We start from the raw sequence: 20,785 nt of genomic DNA on the forward strand, positions 1-20,785 counted from the left end.
ACAATCAGTCTTAGGGTGACGATTCAATAATCAACACGCTAAGAATGAGGTTATCGTCCATTTAACTACCAAGCAACAGAGTTGCTAGCAGTATTGATTTCACACGCCATGATTCATTTGTCGGCATTCCGGTTACAATAACACAGGAACCGAGGAATGAACAATGATGGCAAGAAGTATCACTGTACCAAGAGTTCATAGGATGGTGTGCAATTCCTATAACAATCCCGATATAAAAGATGGTAATACTCCAAGGTAGAATAGAGCAAAAGCTGGATTGGCATTTTGATCTGCGGAGTACAATTGTTTTGACCCAATCCTAGATATGGAAGAGGTACTGGAGTTTGTTTCTCCTAGTCATTCCGCGATAGAATGGCTTGACGGACCACAAGAGTAATAGGCATCGATAAACGAACACACGCATACTCTTGACTATCAATTGATAGACGAGGGTCGGAAGACAACTAAAGAGGGACAACTCAAAGGAACATACGGTTTTCTGAGTTGTGGATGCATAGATTAGTATGTTGAACCAAGTTCAACAAAAAATTTCCGGATAACCCATGCAGAAAAGTTGAACTAGCAGAGTCGCAATATAGAATAGAGAACCCATCGAGAGCACTCATGTTATGATCTTTTGATCCAACAAACTACTGCCATAAGTGGTTCATAGTATTTGGAAGAAGGAAATACCACGGACCTCAAGGACTAATGCAAAAGTTACTAATTTCCTAAAGGAACTAGCAAACACTATCAACATGAGGTAAATGGGGTGAATCTCGGGTTCAGAACCCAGAAATAGAATGCCTACTAACTAAATGGCATCACGGGATGCTTTCGATAATGACGGCCAGAATCATCACACTGGAAACACAGATCATGGCTAGACCACTAGATGATCCCCTAAGCACTTAGGGTCATAATTATTAACTCCAACATATATGTCGAGGCAACAGAGTACCTCAACTCACCGATTAGTGTGGTTAATCTGGCCCAAAGGAACATCGGAACGGGAGGAAGGGATTTTGCAAATGCTTCAGACTATTTAGAAACCTGGGATGACTCGGACAGCATAACGGCTGTAAATGCTCAAAAAGTTTGGAGAAATACTACAAAAATGGTGGCATAGCCACTCAGAAGCACAATACCAAGGTTTCGAGATCAACAGTTAACATACAGAAGTCGTAGGAACTGAACTCAAGCTTAAATCCAACAATATTATAAGTCTACGGATTAGTAACACGTGATCCTGATAGAAAGAAGAGAAAGCCTAGTTCCTTAACCCCGTAGGAGAGATAAGATGACTCAGATCAGAAGGGCATAAGGTATAAGGAGTAAAAAGAGCCTTACGTTCCATCCCACAATCAATTCCCTTATATAACTAAAGAATTTCTAGACTCAACTTCGACCAGTTTGGCTTGGTAATCCTACAGGCAGTCAAGCTCTGATACCAACGCTGTCAGGACCCCGACTCAATGCCACATCGGTCTAGCATGTAACACCTCATATCACTTTGCGGCCTCACGCACGGTATTCCCACGGGTGTCGCCTTACCTTTGCCCGGGACCGTTTGCGCCTTTTGGCACACGTATATGACAGTGTCGCTAGCATCCATATGATAAGGAGCCCGGGCTGACATGGCTAGTCGTAAACCCAAAGTGGCACTAACTTACAGGGACAGGCATCCATGACCCAGCATCGAATGTGTCGGTCATCAGCGAGTGAATCCAGGCTGTAGCACTGGGCTAGCAGGACTCCGGTATTCATCGCGTGACATTTCCCCGAAGGGACAGACACAGGAACGAAGAAGGACACATGCTGGCCAGCCTAAGTGTTACGGAGCAGTAGCAAGCTACCATGGCTCAGTGGAAACACTAGGAGACATTTCCCGGTAAGAGAGGCTACTAAGGATAAACAACTAGATAGCCAGATCCCACACATACCAAGCATTTCAATAACATACACACAATATGCTCGATATGTGCAAATACAACATGGCATCACAACATGACTCTACGACTCAAGTATTTATTCAATAGGCTCTGAGGAGCGAGATAATACAAACATGGGTTCTACGACCCAACATTCAGAGCATACAAGTCAAACACAAGCGGAAGCTATCATGTCTGAGTACAGACATCTATAAATGAAAAAGGCTGAGAAGCCTGACTATCTACCAGATCCTGCCGAGGGCACAAGATCGTAGCTGAGGTAACAAGCTAAACGTCGAAGTCCACGTGGAACTACTAGCGAGACTGAAGTCTCTCTGCAAAAACAGAAATTAAGAAACATGAGTACAAATGTACCCAGCAAGACTTACATCAGAACTAACTACATATGCATCATTATCAACAAAGGGGATGGTGGGGTTTAACTGCAGCAAGCCAGCTTTGACTCAGTGGCTAACCTGAACTACGACTGCAAGTAACTCTTTTGAGGTGGCGCACATGAGTCCACATATTCACCATATCAATACACCACTATGGATCCACTCCCGTCTCCCTACGAGAGCGCCATCCATAGCACTCATGCTTATCTTGCGTATTTTAGAGTATCCACTTTCACTTGTCTATGAACTGTACAGGCAACCCAGAAGTCCTTTTCCGCGGACACGGCTATTCGAATAGTTGATGTTAACCCTGCAGGGGTGTACTTCTTCACACACGCTCTCACCACTTACCGCCGTTTACACGACATGTACTCGGCAACCTTCAAGCGGAAGCCCAACGTGGGTGTCGGCCATGGCCTGCCTAAACACTCAAGTCTCTAGTCCAGGTTTATCGCCTATTCGGGTTCCATCCATGAGGAGATCCGATCGGAGTTTCGCTCACAGCCCCAAATGATGTGAACAGGGTTCCGTGACACCAAACGGGCACCCGGTTTACCCGGCCACGTGCCTACCACATCACAGCCTACCCCTCCGGTCAGCGCTGCCCACGGCCTCTAGCATACTACAAACACCAGAAACTACTTGCAACTCCTGGACAGAGGACAAGGGTGATTAAGAAGCCGAGAGGGTCCATTGGTTTCGGGCCCAATGCGTGGTAGTAGCTGAATCATGGATCACAAACACAGAACTCAGTTCCTGAGGACGGCTGCAATGAGACAACCCACCATGTACTCCTACATGGCCTCTCACCGCTACCTTTACCAAATCGTGTTCACACACTTAGCTCACACACAGTAGGACATGTTCACACACCTCTGATTCATCCCCGATGAATCAGACCTGACTCAACTCTAAGCAGTAGCAGGCATGACAAATAAGCATGAATGAGTAGGCACAACAGGGCTCAAACAACTCCTACTCATGCTAGTGGGTTTCATCTATTTACTGTGGCAATGACAGGTCATGCAGAGGATAAAGGGGTTCAGCTACCGCAGCAAGTAACAGATGAATCGTTGTTGTCCTAGTGCGGTAAAAGAGAGCAGGAGCGAGAGAGTAGGATTGTATCAGAATGAACAAGGGGGTTTTGCTTGCCTGGCACTTCTGAAGATAAAATTGACTCTTCATCAGTGTCAACGATCACATCGTCTGTACAGCGTCTACCGAGGGGGAACAACACCGGCAAACACAGAAGAAACACGATCAATGCAGTGCACAATATGATGCATGCTATGACATGGCAACATGCTGGTGTTTTGTTAAATGAAGTTGGTTTGAATCCAAGATTCAAATTCAAACTCCATATGTGATTATTCGAATGCCATTTAATTGATTTGACCTGATCAGCAGGTATAAGTTGTTCTAACATGCATGAAAATGGTACAGATGGATAGACTGGATTTTTCTGATCATTTTTCATATATAATTTATTTTATTTGGAGTTACGGTTGAATTCCTATGAATTTTAGAAGTTTAGTGTATTTTCTGGAATTTCCTGAACTATTTTAAATCCAGAAAATGGTTAACTGCATCAGCATTGCGTCACTATGACGTCAGCAGGTCAACAGACGCTGCTGCTGGGCAAACCTGACCAGTGGGGTCCACTGGTCAGAGACTGAGGCTGGTTAGTGCCGCTTACGTGTGGGCCCAGTCAACGGCCACGTCAGCACGGTCAAAACTGACGCGTGGGGCCACTGCAATTAGATTAAACTTAATCTATTTTAGTTAGCCGGTTAGTTAGGCGGTGGGGCCCGGCTGTCTGTGACATGGTGCGGTGGTTAGTGGCTAATTAAGCCAGCCACGTCAGCTTGGTCAAACCCGGGTCAACTCGCCGGAGTTGACCCATGGCTCGTCGCCGGCGACGCCAGCAACGGCGAAGGGCGTCAGAAACGCTCCTCCGGCGACCAAATCGGCGACAGCGATCATCTACGCGTAGCTGGCGCTCAGCCGCATCCATCTAGGCAAGCGGGAGGGGCTGAGGTGGTCTACAGCACCGACGGCGTCGAGCTTTGCGGCGGCCGAAGTTCGGTGGGGAGGGGAGGAGGAGCTACGGTGCACTAGAGGAGAAATCGGAGGGTGCTACGTGCTCCTGGGGGTTCGCTGAGCACGCTGACGTGCTCGTTTTCGAGCTTACGCGTTTGTGGCCATGACGGCGACATGGCCGGCGGAGCCGAGCTCTCGGCTGTGATGGCCAACGGGGTTTGGGGCAGCTCGAGTAACGTGACTAGGGGGAGAAGGAAGAGGAGCTCACGGGGAGTTGGCCGGTGCAGATGATGGGGCCGGGGAAGCGTCAGAGCGAGCGGGACAGCGAGGCGGATCTCCGGCGGCCGAGGAGGGGGAAAACGTCGGGGGCGGCGCTCCGGGGCTCCTCTGGTCGCGTGAGACGATGAGGAGGACGAGGGAGGACCGGCGGAGCTCGAGGGCGTGTGGAGAGGCTTCGGGATGGCTGCGGCCGCGCGAGCGCTGGTCGGCGGCGACGGGCTCCGTTCGGTCGCGGGAGGGAGAGAGAGCAGAGGGGCATAGGGACGGAGGGAGAGACACGGGAGAGTGAGAGAGGGTCGAGGGGGCCGCGTGGCATCTCCAGGGAGTAGCGGAGGCAAGCAGGGAGGCAGGAGGTGGCCGAGCACGTGTCGGCGTGCGTCGGCCACGCGCGCTGCCTACTGGCGCGAGGAAGACGACAGGGGGGAGTGGAGATGGGCTGGGCCGGCTTCTGCAGCAGGCCGCACAGGTAGGCGCCAGGTAGGTCTTCTGCTCTCTTTTTTATATTTTTGTTCTGTTTTTATTTTATTTAATCTTTTGCCACTGTTTAAAAATCAAAACAGATTCAAAAACAGTACCAAATATCCTCTGGATATTTTTATGTTGCTGAATGGGCTGATCCAAATGCACATAAAATGTTCCAGGGTATTTGAAAGTATATTCTATACATATTATGAATATAATTCCAAATGCAACTAGAATAATGATTTAAATTCAGTGCTCAAAATATTCCTCAAAAATGTTCATTATTTTTGGTTTGGTGCAAAACCCTTGCCAAAATATAACCAACATTATTTAAGGCCATTTTGGAAACATTGAATGCATTTTCCAGGGTTCTTTGCCCCTATTTTATTTAAGTTTTTGAGGCTTCCAAATTTCCTCAGTTCAAGTTTCAAAAATTTAAACATGATGCAAACACTAGGCAGCACCAGAAGCTAGGGATGTGACAATGTCTGACAACGAAAAGAGTTTGGTATTTGCAAATACTGCGAAGACGAGCGCGGCCTGTGCGATGGAATCTTCCTAGATGATGATAGGCGCTTCAGCATCAAGCTGGACGTGAACTTCGAAGTGGATGTAGTAAGTCACAACGACAAGTCTTTTTTCGTAATTAAGCATGACATCTGCTTCATTTGCTTCAACTTATAATTTATTTATTTTTACTATTCTACTAGCGTATCCCCTGCCATGCAAGAGTTTTTGTCTTGGATAAGATAGGTTTCAATCGTACTATGGAGGTAAAGAAAGTTTACTTGAAGACCGAGCATGGTTGTATTTTCCACGCAAAATTATATAACGCAGATGACTACACCTCTTTTGGATGCAAAACTTGGTGAGCACTATGCAAGACTTATTCATTTGATCCTGATATGGTTATCACCTTTGATATTTGACCGGAAGATGATATTGAAGGTAATATAGACATCTGGGTCGATGTGTAGATGCCTCCAGTTATACCATTATGTGAGTTTATCAACCATATTTATGTCTTTGATATTGTTTATTCAAAAATAGTTGACAACTAATTTCTATTGTCAGCTTATTTTTGTTCAAGCAAACATGTCCAGCGCTTGGTAGACAGGACCTACTACTGTCCCGGGGTTGAACTAAACTGTGAGGAGCTAAGTCATTATGTTTCATGGCTTGAGGATCTTGATACTGTCAAGACAAATTTTCTTCCAGCACTTAGAAATGTTAGAAATGAAAACGTGCGACCAATAGTGTTCGTAATGAACTACGGTCACATCTATTTAGGAAAGATGGTAAGATTTTTACTATTTGTCCTCAGTGCATCTTTTGCATACATTATTTTTTAAGCTAAACTTCATTGCTAAGTATGTTACTATACGATGTTCTTCAACAGGGAGTCCCGATGAATGTTGTGCCTCATGGGATCAAGGCTAAAGCTACCATGAGTATTGTTAGCTTACGGCCAAGATATCCTACAATGCACTTCAGTGCATTCAGGATTTCTAATAGCGAGCAATGCTTAATAGTGAAAGACTGGACCAAATTTGTGATGGAGGAGCGCAGAGAAGTACTAGGGGGGCAGCGATCAGAAGCGCAGCCCACGATTAGGATACATGTTCATCTGCATGCTCCAACTTGATGAAGGAGGAGAGCTACACATGTTTTATGTTATTTTACTTGAGAGAAAGCAGCAGGAGTGATTAGCTAGATAGAAATGAGTTTGAAGATGACGATGTGCTACACTATGAGTATGATGATTAAATAGCTAGTGTTGGTGGTAATGACTATGATGATTATTATTAGCTAGTGTTGGTGGTGATTAGATAGCTACCGCATCTAGTGTTGGTGGTGATTAGCTAGCCAGAATGAGTTTGATCGGATGATGATGTGCTACTCTATGACTTTGGTGATTAAATAAATATTGTTGGTGGCAATGACTATGACGATGATTAAATAGCTTGTGCTGACGGATTAGATTCAAGTGCAGGCAACATGTGGTGCACGTCGAAAGTACTACTGGTCCAAACTAGATCAAGTTTGGATTAGTAGTATACTTTTGACATGCATCACATATTGCCTCCACTTGAACCTAATCCACCTTCATTTGACACACTGTTATGGACATAATGATATAAACCTCATAATTGGTATTGTACCAAAATTTGTATAATGGCGTATAAATACACTAAAAATGAAAAATGAAAAAAAGAATACTAGTAGCGATGGATAGTAAACACACTGCAACTAGCTAGATTAGCAGCAGTGCGGGAGAGAACAAGCGATGCCGCTATGTGTCTTAGCAGCACGCGCTACTGCTAAGCAATAGCTGTAGCACCTTATTAGTAGCGCGACAGCCTGGCTACTAGTGGGCATTAAACCCGCGCTACTACTAGGGTTTTCCCTAGTAGTGGAAGAGTGAAATGATGGTTGCTTCTTCCGACTAACTTACTGTGTGATTTGACTACTCCTTTTGTGGCCCCTACACGTATTCCCCCTACGTGTATGCAACAGTCACACGTACACATGGACGCAAAAACGCGTGCGACGCCCTGATGCATGTATGTCCGAGCACACGACGGAACACACACGGTCACGCTCAAGTGCTCAACCTACATGTGCATGCACACACATACTCATACAGGGTGAGCTAGTGACCATATAAACACCGGAAATGTATATATTGAGCGCAGTGAGCGTATTATGAAGTCCACTGACCATATTTTTACAAATATACAGTGACAGACAATGTACTTATCTCGTTTGAAATTAAGCCATATTAACCGGAGAGGAGGTAGTAGGTACTAGCATTACTTTGCTATGTCCCATCAACTTGTCGAACAAGGAGAAGCTTGCAGGACGGGAGAAGCTTGCGCGCGGTGGCTCACAGGACAAGGAGAAACTTTTGACTAATGCAAGCTCTCCCTCGCTCAGGCGGTGGACATGCAACAGTTAATTCGGTGTCAGATTGCCAGAAGCATACACTATACTAGTACTATTATTGTTCGACTTCTCGAAGAGGTGAACAGCCAAGCGCAAAGTTTACTAGTACTAGTACTACTACTATAGTCTATAGAGGTATGTACTATACTAGTACTAGGAACCGGATGGAGGAGCGTCTGCACTCTTATTATATTTTTAAAATGTTATAAAGCAATCTTTAATACATTTGGTTCTCTTTGAGGGTTCTCGCATGTGATAATGGAAGTTGATTGCATGGAACACTCGCCACAATTCTCGCTTAATTCTAGCTCATATCCTATTACAAATAGGAGCGCTTGGTAATATTTTCTCTTTTTTTGTTATTCAGCATGTAAACAGGTCAGCAAACCTTGCGGCGCATCTTTGTGCGAATCGTGCTTGCTGCACTTTGAATGTGACCGAGAGCTGGCTTGATGAGACACCTCGCTTCCTACTTCTTTTTTTGCGGGGTACCTCGCTTCCTAGTGACCAGTGTCTTGGCTGATCGTCCTAAGAATGCTTATATATGAATAAAGCTCTCTCATTTACCCGCAAAAAAGATTAAGCCATATTAACCGGAAAGGAGGGAGTATGGACTAGCACTACTTTTGGGTGTGTCCCATCAACTCGCAGAACGAGTAGAAGCTTGCAGGACAAGGTGAAGCTCGCCTATGCCTTTTGACTAATGCAACCTACCCTCGCCCAGGCGGTGGACATGCATCAGTTCATTCGGTGTCAGATTGCCAGAGGGATACACTGTAGTACCGAACATGCAGAGTACCATCATTGTTCGACTTCATGAAGAGGCGAAGAGCCAAGAGCAAGGTTTAGTAGTACGAGTAGTACTACTACTAGAACCACATGGTGGAGCATCTGTACTCTTTTTTTTTAATCTCTGATAAAGTACACATTTATTCCGGAGAAGGGCGGAAAACGGCAGGCCAACATGTAATGATGATATCGATCAACCATGCTCGAATATAGCTTGGCCTCTGCGCGAGCCCGTCTGTGTGTTCTCGCTCCCTGTCACTCTCAAGGAATGGCGGGTTGGCCATTTTACCGTCAATTGAGATCGGTTTGCTCACACTCCAGTCCCACATGTCAGTGATATGCTAAGAGGAGGTGCATTGACGGACTGGCCATACGCGTACATGGTTTTGCACCTTCATACTACACCTCCCTCCGTCACAGTTTATAGGGCGCGCTTCATTATGATGCATTTCTCTCAATGCATTTCCACCACTAGAGAGACTTTAGACGCATTTGGTTTAATGATGAATTAATTAGGGCGTTGTCGGTGTCAAAACCGGCGGATCTCGGGTAGGGGGTCCCGAACTGTGCGTCTAGGCTGGATGGTAACAGGAGGCAAGGGACACGAAGTTTTACCCAGGTTCGGGCCCTCTCGATGGAGGTAAAACCCTATGTCCTGCTTGATTAATATTGATGATATGGGTAGTACAAGAGTAGATCTACCACGAGATCGGAGAGGCTAAACCCTAGAAGCTAGCCTATGGTATGATTGTTGTGTATGAATATGATGTCCTACGGACTAAAACCCTCCGGTTTATAGAGACACCGGATAGGGTTAGGGTTACATAGAGTCGGTTATAATGGTAGGAGATCTACATATCCGTATCACCAAGCTTGCCTTCCACGCCAAGGAAAGTCCCTTCCGGACACGGGACGAAGTCTTCAATCTTGTATCTTCATAGTCCAGGAGTCCGGCTGAAGGTATAGTTTGGCCATCCGGATACCGCCTAATCCAGGACTCCCTCAGTAGCCCCCGAACCAGGCTTCAATGACGATGAGTCCGGCGCGCAGATTGTCTTCGGCATTGCAAGGCGGGTTCTCCTCCAAATTCGGTGTACCTGTTGAATAAAGTCCAGTTTCTTGTAGATGTTGCATTCCTTGGCTTCTACGCCCAATAATGGCCGATTCCCACGTGTCAAACGAATAGGAAAAGTCTAAGTGTTTTTACATTCACACCCCTAGCTGCGTAAATGAGCTGACCTATTTAAGGGGACGAGGATTTAGATCCAAACCACATCTTCCCCCCTTCGCGAGTGTTCATCAGAGCGCATCCGACAAAGGTCCATTCCACCATGGCCAACCGTCGCGACTCCTCCTCTCGCCCTTCCAGCCCTCAGCCTGGATACTGGGAGAGATGCTCCATCCTGCATACCGAGCTAGTGACGCTCCAGACCAAGGGATTTCTCCCCCCGGCCTATATGGCCCCGGTTCGAGCCGATCTCGCCGTCTATAACAGCGGAAAGCAAGTGGAGAGTGCCCCTAATCCCTCCAAAGGAGAGCGAGTATGCCTCGTCCCTTATTTAATAAGGGGGCTTGGGTTTCCAGTCCATCCATTTCTCCGGGGGCTGCTGGAGTTCTACGGCCTCCAGCTACACAATCTCACGCCTGCCTCCGTATTGCATATCGCGGGCTTCGTAGCCCTCTGCGAGCTGTTTTTGGGCATCGAGGCTCATTTCGGGCTATGGAAAAGGTTATTCTGCCTTGTGCCCCGCTCTAAGGAGGGGTTAATGTATCAAGTGGGCGGAGCCGAAGTGTGGCGCATCGCTGGGACCGGATATCTGTCCGGAACCCCAAAGAAGGCGTCCGAAGACTGGCCCTCGGAATGGTTTTATATAGAAGACGTCCCGCTGCCGGATCCTGTCCGTATCGGCCTCCCTGAATTCGATAGTGCTCCCTTAAAGAAGCGCCTAAGCTGGCGTCCACGGAGCCCTCAGGGGGAAAGTGACAGGGACATCATTTACCTGATGGGCCGAATAAGATTGTTAGCCCATTCCGGACTAACCATGATCGGGGTTATGGACGAATGCATCATGCGGGGGGTGCAGCCGTTGCAGTATAGAGGCCACCCCATGTGGGACTTCAACGGGGAGGACGACGCCACCCGCTACGGCCATAAGGGGCCAGATTCAGCTGCCGCTCTACTAAAGATCTTGTCCACTTTGTATAAGGGAGAAGAGGAGGAATTTCTCCGCGTCAACCCATAGGGTGGATTCTCTATGCACAATCCCCCAAGCTGGGTAAGCAGTGGTATTTATTTTCCCATCCGTTTTATATTCCCATTGTTAAATATTCAGTCTGACGACTTCAACGCAGGAACTGCGCTGGGCTGTTAAGGAAATAAGCAGCCCTCCTCCACAACCCGAGGACCCAGGACGGTCCCTCAACCCGGCCTCTCAAGAGGATCCGGACATATCTGTGGAGCTAATTGATGGAGTGTTCCATCAATTGAGCAAGGACAACGCCTTGGTGGACATTAAGGCCGATTACCCAGGGCTAATCCCGGCCTCCCAGGTAACTGAGATCGAAGTCCCAGTACCCCGAATAGGTGTCCGCCCTCTCGTGTTTTCAGTTTCCTGATTACAACCGAACCTTGTAGGGGAGGTTTTTAAAGCGGAAGGCAGAACCTGCAGCGACAAGCCAACGAGGGGCTGCAGGGCCCCGTGGGCAGAAAAGAAGTGCAGTCCAGACCAAGGCATCAGCGCAAAGGTATGGCGCGCCCCCTTATCCCAAGTGTTATACCTTCGAGGCACATTGACACTCGTGCTTTCTTCAGGACAAAGAGACGTCGCCGGACTATATCTGGAGAGGCTGCCAATCGCGCCTCCACCAGCCAGGCTCCAAAGCCTGGCCCGGAGGCAGAGGCGAATGCAAGGCACGCGCCAGACGCTCCTCCGATGGAGGATGTGGATGGGTTGTCTGCCACCAACTCTGAGGTGGAGAGTGCCATGAACCACAGGCGTCGCCGGATAATTCTTCGCAACGCTTGTTTCTCTCAAGGGGCGTTAGATGCCTTCAACTTGGGAGATGCGTACCTCCGTGCCGCTCAAAATGCTCTAGCCAGAGCCACGGAGCAATATGTAAAAGACATACGGGTAAGAAAATTTTGGTAATTATATATATATATACCAGTAGCCCCCGAGACTTGAAACAGTTAGAATAACTGATTTAAGGATCACTTGTTATGTAGGTTCTTACAGAAAAGAATTCCCTACTGTCCAAGGAGCTGCAAGAGTGCAAAGCCCAACTTGAGGCCGCACTGGCTGCGACAGGGGAGCCCAAGGAGACCCCCTCTAGTAATATACACTTCAAAAGATAAGTATTTTGCGAAGCACGGCATGGGTGCGAATCTGATAAATGAAATTGCAGATGGCGCCGGATTGAATCCGGAAAGGCAACACGTCCTACGCCAGCTAAAGGCTAGTGAGAAGGTGCTGACAAAGGTGAGGCGGGAGAAGAATGATCTCGAAGATGCCAACACCAAGCTGGGCGTCGAGCTGAAAGATGTTCGTGCCCAGCTGTCAGACTCCGTGAACGAGAATCAGCGACTTCGGTGCGGAATATTTAGTAAGTGCTTGAACGAACCTCTGAAAGAAAGTTCGGTGGGGAAGTCGACTAACAGAGCAATGTCTGTAGGTGTGCTAATAGGTCGTCCTGCAGAGGAGATGCCCGGTTCTATGGGTAACCTTCTTCCTGAGCTCTCGCAACTGCTCGATCGAGTTCGGCAGGCGATGCAAGGCGTCGCCCAGGCCCTGTGGCCATCCGTCTCCATGCCCGAAGGTCTTGGAGAGCTTGCGGAGAAGCTAGAGGGATCACGGCGGCGCTTCCGATTGTGGAAGATATCGGCCTACCATCAAGGCGCTAGGGAGGCCTGGGCCATGGTGAAGACGCGGTACGCAAAGGATGACCCCAACCACATGGCCGAGGTCGGTCCTATAGGGCCCGATGGGAAGGAGATCCCTGTAAGCTTAGTATACGGCCAAGTAGAGTTGGCCGCAAAGTATTCCCAGCAGGATTATAAATTAGACAGCCTGTTAGATGGTATTGAAGAGGAATACAATCAGTCAAAATGACTATGTAATTTAATTGACATTTATAATGCCTTCTAGCCGGATTGTAGATCATTTGTCATGGACGACCTTTTCGCTTCAGCCTCGGGACCTGACGGTCCGGAGTGTGTCCGAATTCCCATGAGGTTATATAGGAACCGGGGAATGCATGGAGACCAGGTGTAGGGGTCATTAGTGCATGAATAGACAAGTGCCCGACTAGTTTTGTTATATTACATGGTTAGTGAGAAACATCTTCCAGGGAGAATAGTTCCGTTAGGGGTTCCTTTCCCTGGGAGGCATGCCCTAAGGTGCATGTCCATGCTGCGAAAAGAAACGCAGGAAAAACATATGGGGACATATAGATAAAAATGAAAAAGGATCATCTTTAGTTCACTGACCGAATATTCCCTTAAGAACGCTAGCTTTTGGCTTCACCCAGTCTGAGGTACACGTCCGGCTGACCCGGCAGTAACAATCGTAGAGGTGCTCCCTTTACCACCTAGCCGAACAATCGGGAACGTAGGGGTAAGCACATGAGCCAGGCAACCCAGCTTGGCCAAAACTTAAGTCATATCGATGCATATAATGCTGAATAAAAGGTACATGCGGAAGTGTGACACATGTGTTGGGCATGAAGCCCGTATGAATAAGCTTCTGTTTAAAGAAGCCCCCAGGTTTAATGAGCGCGGATGGCGCGTCACTTTATGAGCCTTTAAAGGCTATAAGAGAGAGAGAGAGAAGAAGAGAAATGTAAGACAGAAAATATATAAAAAATGGACAAAGGAAGGAGACGAACACAGAGTCCAGCGCTAGGCATAGAATCTTCGGAGACGGGCTGCGTTCCATGGGTTTGGCTCGAGTCGGTTATCCGATGCATCCCACAGGCGTTACGCTCCACCAGTCAGGACTTGGTCAATTATGAAGGGACCTTCCCACTTGGGCTTGAGTTTGTCCTTTTTGTTGTCCGGTAGTCGTAGAACTAATTCGCCAACGTTGTAATTTTTGGCCCGTATTTCTCTGCTTTGGTATCTTCGAGCCTGTTGTTGATAGAATGCGGAACGGGCTTTTTCCATGTCACGCTCCTCCTCCAATGCGTCCAAGCTGTCCTGCCGATCGAGCTCGGCTTCTCTTTCTTCGTACATGCGCACTCGAGGTGAGTCATGAATTATGCCGCAAGGCAAAACTGCCTCTGCACCGTACACCATAAAGAATGGTGTGTATCCGGTGGTGCGATTCGGCGTGGTCCGCAGCCCCCAGAATACGGAGTCGAGCTCCTCTACCCAGTGTGTGTTAGATTCCTTGAGGGACCGCACTAATCTGGGTTTTATGCCGCTCATGATAAGACCATTTGCATGTTCGACCTGGGCGTTAGTTTGTGGGTGATAGACAGAAGCATAATCGAGCCTGATGCCCATGTTTTTGCACCAGAATTTTACCTCGTCGGCCGTGAAGTTCGTGCCGTTATCAGTGATGATGCTGTGGGGGACGCCGTAACAGTGTACAAACCCGGAATAAAAGTCTATCACCGGTCCGGATTCGGCCGTCTTAACGGGCTTGGCTTCTATCCATTTGGTGAACTTATCCACCATGACCAGTAAGTATTTTTGCTTGTGGGTTCTGCCTTTAAGGGGTCCAACCATGTCAAGCCCCTAGACCGCGAAGGGCCAAGTAATGGGGATAGTTTGGAGGGTGGTGGGTGGCATATGGCTTTGGTTTGCAAAGAGCTGGCAACCGGTGCATCGTTGGACTAAGTCCTGAGCGTCTACCCGGGCCGTCGGCCAATAAAAGCCTGTACGGAAGGCCTTGCTTACAAGGGACCGACCTGCAGCGTGATGACCGCCGAGTCCGGCATGAATTTCAGCCAGGAGGTTCCGCCCCTCCTCTTCGGATATGCACCTTTGAAGGACTCTGGTAGTGCTTTTCTTATAAAGCTCTCCCTTGTGGACTCTGTAGACTTTGGATCGCCGCACTATGCAGCGTGCCTCATTTTAGTCCTCGGGGAGTTCCTGCCTGATAAGGTAGGCGAGGAATGGTTCTGTCCACGGGGCGACGACGGCCATTATTACGTGGGCTGAAGGTGTTATTTCATTGGCAGAGCCTCCGATTGTGTCAAAATGTTCGGTGTCGGGCAGTGCGGTTGGGTCCGGGCTCTTATTGTTCGGCTCCCCTTCCCATACAACGGATGGCTTGAACAACCTTTCCAAGAAGATGTTGGGGGGACTACATCGCGTTTTGTGCCGATGCGTGCCAGGACATCTGCCGCCTGATTATTTTCCTGGGCTATATGGTGAAATTCAAGCCCCTCGAACCGAGCTGCCATTTTTAGGACGACGTTGTGGTAAGCTTCCATTTTGGGATCCTTGGCATCGAAGTCTCCATTTATTTGGGATATTGCGAGGTTCGAGTCCCCGCGCACCTCTAGGCGTTGAATGCCCATGGATACTGCCATCCGGAGACCATGTAAAAGGGCCTCATATTCGGCTGCATTGTTGGAGTCCGTGTACATAATCTGGAGTACGTATTGAACTGTGTCTCCTATGGGGGACGTCAAAACGATGCCAGCCCCCAGTCCGGCCAACATCTTGGAGCCGTCGAAATGCATGATCCAATTTGAATATGTGCCGTACTCTTTAGGGAGTTTGGCCTCCGTCCATTCTGCGACGAAGTCGGCCAAGACTTGCGACTTGATGGCTCGCTGTGGCTTATAGGTTATGTCGAACGGGAGGAGCTCAATGGCCCATTTTGCAATCCGGCCCGTTGCGTCATGGTTGTTTATAATATCGTTAAGTGGTACTTCTAAGGCTACTGTTATTGAACACTCTTGAAAGTAGTGTCGTAGCTTCCGGGATGCCATGAATACCGCGTACGCGATCTTTTGATAGTGCGGGTACTGTGATTTGCAGGGAGTGAGGACAGTGGACACATAATAGACCGGCTTTTGAAGGGGGAATTTGTGTCCGTCCGCTTCTCGTTCGACGACGAGCACTGCGCTTACAACCTGAAGTGTTGCTGCAATGTATAATAGCATTGGTTCGCCAATGTTTGGCGCGGCCACGACTGGGTTTGTTGTCAGTATGGTTTTTATTTCGTCGAGTCCGGCCGTGGATGCATCCGTCCATTTGAAGTGTTCGGTGCGCCGAAGGAGGCGGTAAAGGGGTAGGGCCTTTTCTCCCAAGCGGGAGATAAAGCGGCTTAGAGCCGCCACACATCCGGTTAACTTTTGTATTTGTTTATGGTCCTTTGGCATATCCAGTTGCGACAGAGCTCAGATCTTGGCTGGATTTGCTTCAATTCCTCTACCGGATACAATGAAGCCCAAGAGCTTTCCGGCTGGAATGCCGAAAACGCATTTTCCGGCTGGAATGCCGAAAACGCATTTTCCGGGTTGAGCTTGATGTCGTATGTTCGGAGGTTGTCAAATGTGAGCCTCAAGTCGTCTACTAGAGATTCGACATGTCTTGTTTTGATGACCACATCATCTATGTATGCCTCCACTGTTTTGCCGATCTAGTTTGCCAGACATGTCTGAATCATGCGCTAATATGTTGCACCGGCGTTTTTGAGCCCGAAGGGCATCATGTTGAAGCAGAATGGGCCATATGGTGCGATAAATGCCGTTGCGGCTTGGTCTGGTTCTGCCACCTTGATTTGATGGTAGCCGGAATATGCGTCGAGGAAACACAACGAATCATGTCCTGCGGTAGCATCGATAATTTGAACGATGCGGGGGAGGGGGAAGGGATCCTTTGGGCAAGCCTTGTTAAGGTCTTTAAAATCAACACACAGGCGCCAGGATTTGTCCTTCTTTGGTACCATCACCGGGTTTGCTAGCCAGTCCGGATGATTTATATCTCTGATGAATCCGGCCTCCAATAGCTTTGCTAGCTCCTCTCCCATGGCTTGTCTCTTAGGTTTGGAAAAACGCCAAAGAGCCTGTTTGACAGGTATGAATCCTGTTTGGATATTTAAGTTGTGCTTGACCAGCCTGCGTGGGATTCCTGGCATGTTTGAAGGGTGCCAGGCGAAAATGTCCCAGTTCTCTTGTAGGAACTCTCGTAGTGCGGCGTATACATCATGGTTTAACTGTGCCCTAGTGGAAGCTGTTTTGTTGGGGTCCGTTGGATGGACTTGGAATTTGACTATTTCGTTCGCTGGTTTAAAGGAGGTGGACTTGGATCTTTTGTCGAGTACCACATCGTCCCTATTCACCATAGAGCGCAGCGCAGTCAGTTCCTCAGCCGCTAGGGCTTCGGATAGTGCCTCGAGGGCCAGTGCGCCTATCTTGTTTTCGGCGCGGAGTGCTGTGTCCGGATCACTAGCGACAGTGATGATCCCGTTAGGCCCGGGCATCTTGAGCTTCATGTACCCGTAATGGGGTATTGCTTGGAAGATTGTAAACGCTTCTCGCCCTAGCAGAGCGTGATGACCACTGCTGAACGGAGCCACATGGAACGTGATCTCTTCGGACCTGTAATTATCCGGCGTGCCGAACACCACATCTAGTGTGATTTTTCCTGTACAGCGCGCTTCCCGACTGGGGATTATTCCTCTAAAGGTTGTGCTGCTTCGCTCAATGCGGTTCCAGTCTATTTCCATTTTTTGAAGGGTTTCCTCATAAATGAGGTTCAATCCGCTGCCGTCGTCCATGAGTACCTTGGTAAGATGAAAGACGTCCACTATTGGACTGAGGACCAATGCGGCTGGTGCTCGGGCTGTTCGGAATTTAGGTTCATCATTGGCGTTGAAGGTAATAGCCGTGTCACTCCATGGGTTTATTGTTGCTACTTGGTAGACTTCGGCAAGGTTGCGGAGTGTCCTTTTTCGCATATTATTTGATGCGAAAGTCTCGAAGACTGTTAATGCCATATTGGTGTCCCTGGGGTGGCTTTCTGTGGCCTCCGGAATTAGGAGATTTTCGCCAATTTTGGCCACCTGCCGGAGTATCCAACATGCTCTAAGGCTGTGAGTTGGTGTGGCGTCCTCTATACTGTGAATTTTACAGGGTCCATTAAGCCATCCTTCCAGTACGGTTCCATGCCCTGTAGAGGGTTTTTGCTTTTTGGTGTTTGACCCGGGTGTATGGTGATGATGCACCCTTTTATTTCGGACTGGGTTTGTATTTAGGGCCAGATTGTCCCAAAATTTTATTTCGGTTTTCCAGGCGCTTTCAATCGCACAGTACTTTCGTACAATGGACGCCAAGTCAGTGAAGCATGTAATATCACGGTGACTTATGGCGTTGAGTATTCCCTTGTCCGTGCAATTATTGCAGAAGATTGAGATTGCGTCTTCCTCGCGGCAGTCCCTTAGCCTATTCTAAACCAGGAGGAATCTGGCCCAGTAATGATGTACTGTTTCATCGGGTTCTTGCCTGATTTTGGATAGATCTCTTATGTTGGGGTGGGTGGGTGGAATTAAATCCGAAGCCTCACCCCATCTGAGGCTCAAAGGCCGAGGAATTTCCGAACTCGAAAATTTGGATTCCTGGATGTTGTCCAATAAATCCAGCCCGTCGCCTGACTCTAAGTTCAGGTCTTGAGTGATATCCTCCCCTCCGCGGGTATCCGGCTTGGAGGGATCGGGAATCCGGACGTAGCGAGTCCTTAAGATAGATGAAGGGTCGCCACATTGTCCCTCTATCATGGCAACATGATGGGTGACTTGGGGAGAGTTAATCTCTCTTAGATCGGGTTTAGGCCCAATCTGGTCGTAATCCGTAGCGACTCCCAGGGTGGCGAAGCGATCCAAGAGCTCGTTTATGGAGGAGAGCTCCATTGGATCTAACTGCTTAGCGAGTTCCGAGCTGACATGAAGATTATTTTCGATGGCTCGAGAGGTCGTCGTCGGCGCAGAAGCCGAACAGGCGGTCATAAGAAAACCACCTAGCCGGAGGGTTTGGCCGACAGCCAAAGCTCCCTTAGCAACGGTGCCGTCTTTAAAGACGGGGCGAGGCATCCTTTCTGATGGCGACGACACAGAGGAACTCTCAATGAAAGCAACAATATCGGTGTCAAAACAGGCGGATCTCGGGTAGGGGGTCCCGAACTGTGCGTCTAGGCTGGATGGTAATAGGAGGCAAGGGACACAAAGTTTTACCCAGGTTCGGGCCCTCTCGATGGAGGTAAAACCCTACGTCCTGCTTGATTAATATTGATGATATGGGTAGTACAAGAGTAGATCTACCACGAGATCGGAGAGGCTAAACCCTAGAAGCTAGCCTATGGTATGATTGTTGTGTATGAGTATGATGTCCTACGGACTAAAACCCTCCGGTTTATATAGACACCGGATAGGGTTAGGGTTACATAGAGTCGGTTACAATGGTAGGAGATCTACATATCCGTATCGTCAAGCTTTCCTTCCACGCCAAGGAAAGTCCCTTCCGGACACGGGACGAAGTCTTCAATCTTGTATCTTCATAGTCCAGGAGTCCGGCTGAAGGTATAGTCCGGCCATCCGGACACCCCCTAAACCAGGACTCCCTTAGGCGTGGTAACCGCAATCAAGTCCACAATTTTCTCTCTATGTACTATGGAGTGGAGTAAGTGCATGCATGTGTGTACCCAGGGTGGAAGCATGGCATGCATGTGTGTACGCATTATTTCCTCTAGTAATAGATGTCGTGCTATAACTACCAATGCTATTTTTCAGGTCGGTCGCTAGTCGCCTTGGTCCCAGAGATTTTTTCTTTTTCTGAAGCGCACTCTATAAACAGTGACGGATGGAGTAGTATGAGCGGATCAAAGAAGAGCGTATTGATGGTTGCTTCTTCCGAGCAACTTACAGTGGGAAAGGTGGGGCTTATGATTTGACTGCTCACTACTCACTATTAATGCGACACCACGACCAGGCTGAGTCTCCCATGCGGCTGTGCACTACCCCCTTGATTCTTAAATATACTCCGGAGTATTTGTCTTTCTAGAGATTTCAACAAGTGACTACTCAAATATTTGTCTTTTTAGAGATTCAAATGGACTACTACATACGGATGTATATAGACATATTTTAGAGTGTAGATTCACTCATTTTGCCCCGTATGTAGTCCCTTGTTGAAATCTGTAACATCGCGACTCTCGGAAGTTGTTGAAGGAAAAGTTTTCCAAAAATTAGGGCGAGAAAATTTTCATTGGTTTTATTTGTTAACAAAGCTTAAATTGGACTTTTAGAATTTGGAGGATTTAACTTGAGCTAATGCCAACTTAAATTAAATTTGAGTTTTGTTCTTTTCTTTTAGTTGGGTTTTATTTCTCGTCTTCAGCATAGTTAAATATGTGTGTCTGCACTTTCTTCGATTTCTTAGTTCATTTTATATTTATTTGAGCTTCTATTCCTTTCCTATATTCTCCTTTTAGGCAATTATATTTCCTTCTCTAGAAGGTTGTGGGTCGAATCTTCTAGCCCAGCATCTCTTTATGTTCGATGTGTTAAGCCATTGTTTTTTTTCATCTTCGATAGCCTGGGCCTAGCACATCTATGTTTTTTTCCTCTCTTCCTTTTCCCTCCACCCCCCTTCGATCCACTTGGCCCATCTCTCCAGCGAGCCAACATTCCTTCTCCTTTTCTATATGCTCACATGGTACATGGTACATGAAGAGAAACAGCCAGCACTCATGCGTGACTGTTGCCTCCTGCACTCCTCCTTAATTCCCATCAACCCCATCCGTTTCCAAAACTAAAGTCTAGTATCCATATTGTGCACATCCTATTCTTCCTTCTCTCTGTTCCTTCCTAATGAAGAGAAGAGAAACGTACATAACAGAAACTTACAGATGAAGGAAGCCCCTCCACTAACTCCCTTAAATCTTCATCATTTTCAGTTTTGAAGATATCTAGACATGCTCCACGATCTCCT

Source organism: Triticum dicoccoides, chromosome 7A, assembly GCF_002162155.2.
Source record: "Triticum dicoccoides isolate Atlit2015 ecotype Zavitan chromosome 7A, WEW_v2.0, whole genome shotgun sequence".
NCBI lineage: Eukaryota > Viridiplantae > Streptophyta > Magnoliopsida > Poales > Poaceae > Triticum > Triticum dicoccoides.